This window comes from Heliconius melpomene, unplaced genomic scaffold, assembly GCF_056956725.1.
Source record: "Heliconius melpomene rosina isolate 202511_hmr_F unplaced genomic scaffold, ASM5695672v1 Hmr00135, whole genome shotgun sequence".
In the NCBI taxonomy this organism is placed as follows: domain Eukaryota; kingdom Metazoa; phylum Arthropoda; class Insecta; order Lepidoptera; family Nymphalidae; genus Heliconius; species Heliconius melpomene.
The window spans coordinates 5,001-10,531 of NW_028181854.1; the positions used below are offsets into that span (position 1 = coordinate 5,001).

A 5,531-nucleotide genomic window follows, 5' to 3' on the forward strand; every position below is an offset into this window, starting at 1 on the left:
TGGTGGTGGTCGTGGTGGTGGCGGCGGCGGCGGCGGCGCCGGCGGCGGTGGTGGTGGTGGATGCGGTGGTGGTGGATGCGGTGGTGGTGGTGGATGCGGTGGTGGTGGTGGTGGTGGTCGTGGTGGTGGTGGTCGTGGTGGTGGTCGTGGTGGTGGTCGTGGTCGTGGCGGTGGTCGTGGCGGTGGTGGTGGTGGTGGTGGTGGTGGTGGTGGTGGTGGTGGTGCTGGTGCTCTTGGTCACGGTGTTCACTCCCCATCAACTCTCATTCACCATTCCACCCGGCCGTCCGTCTGTCAGTCGGCACGTCCCGAGTGTCGCGACCGTCGCTCTGTACATATGTGAGGTGTCGACGAGCCAAACGTATGAGCGTAGTCGACCCTCCACGGAGGTTTTGTAGTAGTATTCGTGTGTTACTATAACGCATAAATACACACAACACACCCATACCACACATAATATTGTGGTGTTGTACAGTGTCGGTCGACGGGCGCGCGCGTGCGGTTGGTTATGTTTGTTGTGGGGGTTTGTTGTGGGGCTCTCTCGCTCTTCTTGTGATTAGTAGTCACAGTTTTGCGTAGAGTGTCTCGCGTCTCTCCCCATTACGGGCATCAACGCCGCACGATTTGCGTTGTTCGTATATCAACTTTGATACATTGTTATATCGATGTTTGTTCAGCGACCGTTCTAATACCAGTGTGCGCGGCCACCCTTTGCGGGGCGACACGTTCCTTTAAAATTGGCCACGATCTCTCCAACACCGAGCGTTGATTTGTATACACAACATGTTCACGCTCATGTTAAACGAGAGATTATGAGAGTGTGTTGTGTGCGTTTTGCGACCGTTGTCGCTGCGCACGCATCAAAGATCTCGTCAGAGAACGTTCAGTACTGCGACCGAGCACCGGCACACACCGCCACCGCTTTCGTCTTCGTTCTAACCGACGACGGCGTCTGCGCGTGCGTTGTGCGGCGCGCGCGTCGTGTGTAATATCGGAGCGGCGATAGTTTGCGCGCGAACCGACATGCATTCATTCATTCATTCATTTGTTTGTTTGTTTGTTTGTGTGTTATCGCTCGTCGCGTAAGCTTTCAAAGTTCAAAATTTATTATAATTTTATTTTTTAAAAGTCATCGCGACGCGTCTCTCGACGCCCGCGTTCGACGTTTAACAAAATAAATAAAACAACGCGAGAGTTAGCGATGTTGTTATTGTTAGCTCCCTGGTTGATCCTGCCAGTAGTTATATGCTTGTCTCAAAGATTAAGCCATGCATGTCTCAGTGCAAGCCGTATTAAGGCGATACCGCGAATGGCTCAATATATCAGTTTTGGTTCCTTAGATCTTACTCAGTTACTTGGATAACTGTGGTAATTCTAGAGCTAATACATGCAATCAGAACTCTGACCAGTGATGGGATGAGTGCTTTTATTAGATCAAAACCAATCGACGGAGGGCTTCGCGTCCGAAGTCGTTAATTTTGATGAATCTGGATAACTTTTGCCGATCGCATGGTCAAGTACCGGCGACGCATCTTTCAAATGTCTGCCTTATCAACTTTCGATGGTAGTTTCTGCGACTACCATGGTTGTCACGGGTAACGGGGAATCAGGGTTCGATTCCGGAGAGGGAGCCTGAGAAACGGCTACCACATCCAAGGAAGGCAGCAGGCGCGCAAATTACCCACTCCCGGCACGGGGAGGTAGTGACGAAAAATAACGATACGGGACTCTTTCGAGGCCTCGTAATCGGAATGAGTACACTTTAAATATTTTAACGAGGAACAATTGGAGGGCAAGTCTGGTGCCAGCAGCCGCGGTAATTCCAGCTCCAATAGCGTATACTAAAATTGTTGCGGTTAAAAAGCTCGTAGTTGCATTTGTGCGCCGCGCTGTCGGTGCACCGCATCCGCGGTGATACTGACACGTCTGCGGAGCATATCGTCGGTGAGCCGGCGGTAAAACGCCGGTTCAATATCAAAATCCTATCGCGGTTCTCTTCGGTGAGTGTCGAGATGGGCCGACAATTTTACTTTGAACAAATTAGAGTGCTCAAAGCGGGCTCAAAATGCCGCTTGAATATTTCGTGCATGGAATAATAGAATATGATCTCGGTTCTATTTTGTTGGTTTTCAGAACTCCGAGGTAATGATTAATAGGGATAACTGGGGGCATTCGTATTGCGACGTTAGAGGTGAAATTCTTGGATCGTCGCAAGACGAACATCAGCGAAAGCATTTGCCAAAGGTGTTTTCATCAATCAAGAACGAAAGTTAGAGGTTCGAAGGCGATTAGATACCGCCCTAGTTCTAACCGTAAATATGTCGTCTAGCGATCCGCCGACGTTAATACAATGGCTCGGCGGGCAGCTTCCGGGAAACCAAAGATTTTGGACTCCGGGGGGAGTATGGTTGCAAAGCTGAAACTTAAAGGAATTGACGGAAGGGCACCACCAGGAGTGGAGCCTGCGGCTTAATTTGACTCAACACGGGAAATCTCACCAGGCCCGGACACCGGAAGGATTGACAGATTAACAGCTCTTTCTTGATTCGGTGGGTGGTGGTGCATGGCCGTTCTTAGTTGGTGGAGCGATTTGTCTGGTTAATTCCGGTAACGAACGAGACTCTAGCCTGCTAAATAGGCGTCGTCATTTAGGTGTGCGCGATTTCGGTCGCGCAACTCACTGGCGACGTATTAAAATTCTTCTTAGAGGGACCGGCGTCTTCGAGCCGCACGAGATTGAGCAATAACAGGTCTGTGATGCCCTTAGATGTCCTGGGCCGCACGCGCGCTACACTGAAGGAATCAGCATGTTCTCCCTGGCCTAGAGGCCCGGGCAACCCGTTGAAACTCCTTCGTGCTGGGGATTGGGGTTTGCAATTATCCCCCATAAACGAGGAATTCCTAGTAAGCGCGAGTCATAAGCTCGCGTTGATTACGTCCCTGCCCTTTGTACACACCGCCCGTCGCTACTACCGATTGAATGATTTAGTGAGGTCTTCGGACCGACACGCGGTGGCTTCACGGCCGTCGGCGTTGCTGGGAAGTTGACCAAACTTGATCATTTAGAGGAAGTAAAAGTCGTAACAAGGTTTCCGTAGGGGAACCTGCGGAAGGATCATTAACGTGTTTGTGTGTTGTCGAAATACATCACACATAACAAAGATATATGATTATACAAAAAAAAGGCGATGAGAGCGAAAGCGCCCGCGCAACATTTTCGACGAAAAGACAACAAATCGAGAGCGCACGACGGTGCATCGCGTCGCCACAGAGCGGAACAGTGTCGCCGGCGCGCGCGCGCGCGCGCGCTCCCTGCAAACTTGCTGGAACGTGTGCACGTGTGCGTGCGGGGTGGTCGGCTCGGCGAGCCGGCGGTGGAACGCGATCGACGCAGACCGGTGAGAATCCGCGCCGCGAGTCGATCGCACCGCTGCTGACAGGCTCGCCGCTATACGAGTCCACACCACCATAGGCGTATACTTTTCGCTAGTCGGCGACGAGATGATGTCGTGTGTCGTCCTCGTCGATACTGCGGGGGCGGTCGTTCTCCGCTAAACTATATAATGCGGTCGGACGGGGGACGGACGGACGTCGCGCCGCGGCGGCAGTCGAGAGCTCTACGTTTGCCCGTATTGCGAACGACTCCGCGCCGCGACAGATGTCCGTGTCCCTGTCTGTAGTGTGTCCGTGATCGCGCCGGCATCGTCTCCTCCGCACACTCGTGCGTGGTGGGCGTGGCCCGGCGCCGATCGTCGGTAGATCACAAACAAACAAACAAATTGAACATCCATAATCTCTACGCACGTCGTCTCCGACGAGTCCACGTGCGGCGAGTGTGGTTGTTGATGATGTCGACGTAGTCGACAATGTTCGTGACACGTTTCAAACATTTTTAAACATGTTATTTTTGCGTTGGTCTTTACTGATCGCGCAAAATAAACAAACCACTACCCTGAACGGTGGATCACTTGGCTCGCGGGTCGATGAAGAACGCAGTTAACTGCGCGTCATAGTGTGAACTGCAGGACACATTTGAACATCGACATTTCGAACGCACATTGCGGTCCGTGGGGTTACATCCAGGACCACTCCTGTCTGAGGGCCGGCTGCATAAAAACAAATGCCACACTGTACGCTGACCGCGTACAAATGGCGGTTCCGTCGAGTGCGAGCGCACAGCTCGCTATCGCGGTCCGTTCAAATATGCGACCAGCCAATGTCGTGCGCCGCGCCGCCTCCCCGGTGGCCGGCGCCGACTCGCTTCGCAACACACTTGTGCGAACGGCAATGCGAGTACACCTCTCATTGCCGACGGAGGAGGCGCGACCCGTTCTCTCCTGTACCCTTCGAGATAAAAATCAGAGGGTCCACGGGAGTTGAACTAGTGCCGCGCCGAATCCGGTGTGCGCGCACGCGAGATAGAGATGTCTCCGTGCGTTCACGCTCGCGCGTCTCGCGTATAGCGCGAGTATAGTGGGTAGCGTACGCTCAGTAGGCGGACTCGACGTCCGAAGTGCGCGTCGACGCCGACGCTCGTCGGGGGAGGAGGGTGGCGGAAGTGTGAGATACGGCGGCGGATCGTCGCTGTGATCGAACGCGTCCAACGCCCGCCCCGCGAGATCGGCGCCTTCGCGCCGACGGATATCGCGTCTGCCTCGTTTTTTTATCGTTGGCCTCAGATCAGGGAGGATCACCCGCCGAATTTAAGCATATTAGTAAGCGGAGGAAAAGAAACTAACCAGGATTTCCTTAGTAGCGGCGAGCGAACAGGAAATAGCCCAGCACTGAATCCCGCGGTTGTAACGATCGCGGGAGATGTGGTGTTCGGGAGGTCCCGCTTTCTCGTCGTCGCCACTCCTGTCCAAGTTCGTCTTGAACGGGGCCGTTTTCCCGTAGAGGGTGCCAGGCCCGTAGCGACGGAGCGAGACGGCGAGAGGGACTCTCCTCAGAGTCGGGTTGCTTGAGAGTGCAGCCCTAAGTGGGTGGTAAACTCCATCTAAGGCTAAATATTACCGCGAGACCGATAGCGAACAAGTACCGTGAGGGAAAGTTGAAAAGAACTTTGAAGAGAGAGTTCAAGAGTACGTGAAACCGTTCAGGGGTAAACCTGCGAAACTCGAATGAACGAACGGAGAGATTCACCGTCATTCGGCGGCGTACGGGCGTGCGCCTCGATGTGGCGCACCGTCACTCGCGTGGCGTTCTAGCGCTGCACGGGTCGCGTCCGTCGACGTCCGCCGACGGCGTGCACTTCTCTCTCAGTAATACATCGCGACCCGTTCGACGTCGGCCTAAGCGCCGTCCGGGAGCCCTGCGGTGTCGCCTAAACAGCGATGCCGCAGGACCGTGACGGACCGCCGGCCGGCTATCGGACGGTATTTACGACAAATACGATTCGCGCACGCGCCTCGCGCGCGTCCGGCCCGACGCAAGCTCTAACGTCGTCCTCCGACGTCCTGCCCGAGTGCGGACGTTGGAGCGGCGTTGCTGTTGTCGCTGCCGTGCTGTCTCGGACCGTGCGCGTATCAGTC

The 5,531-nt window shown here is 54.4% G+C and overlaps 2 non-coding genes across 2 annotated transcripts; both read left to right on the forward strand.

The window, feature by feature from the left end:
* The first annotated feature begins 1,218 nt into the window (after positions 1-1,218).
* Positions 1,219-3,121, forward strand: LOC146526659 (small subunit ribosomal RNA). Its single transcript, XR_014879365.1, has one exon. It is a non-coding gene; the product is annotated as a small subunit ribosomal RNA (ribosomal RNA).
* Positions 3,122-3,948: 827 nt separating this feature from the next.
* LOC146526660 (5.8S ribosomal RNA) lies at positions 3,949-4,105 on the forward strand. Its single transcript, XR_014879364.1, has one exon. It is a non-coding gene; the product is annotated as a 5.8S ribosomal RNA (ribosomal RNA).
* Positions 4,106-5,531: the final 1,426 nt, after the last annotated feature.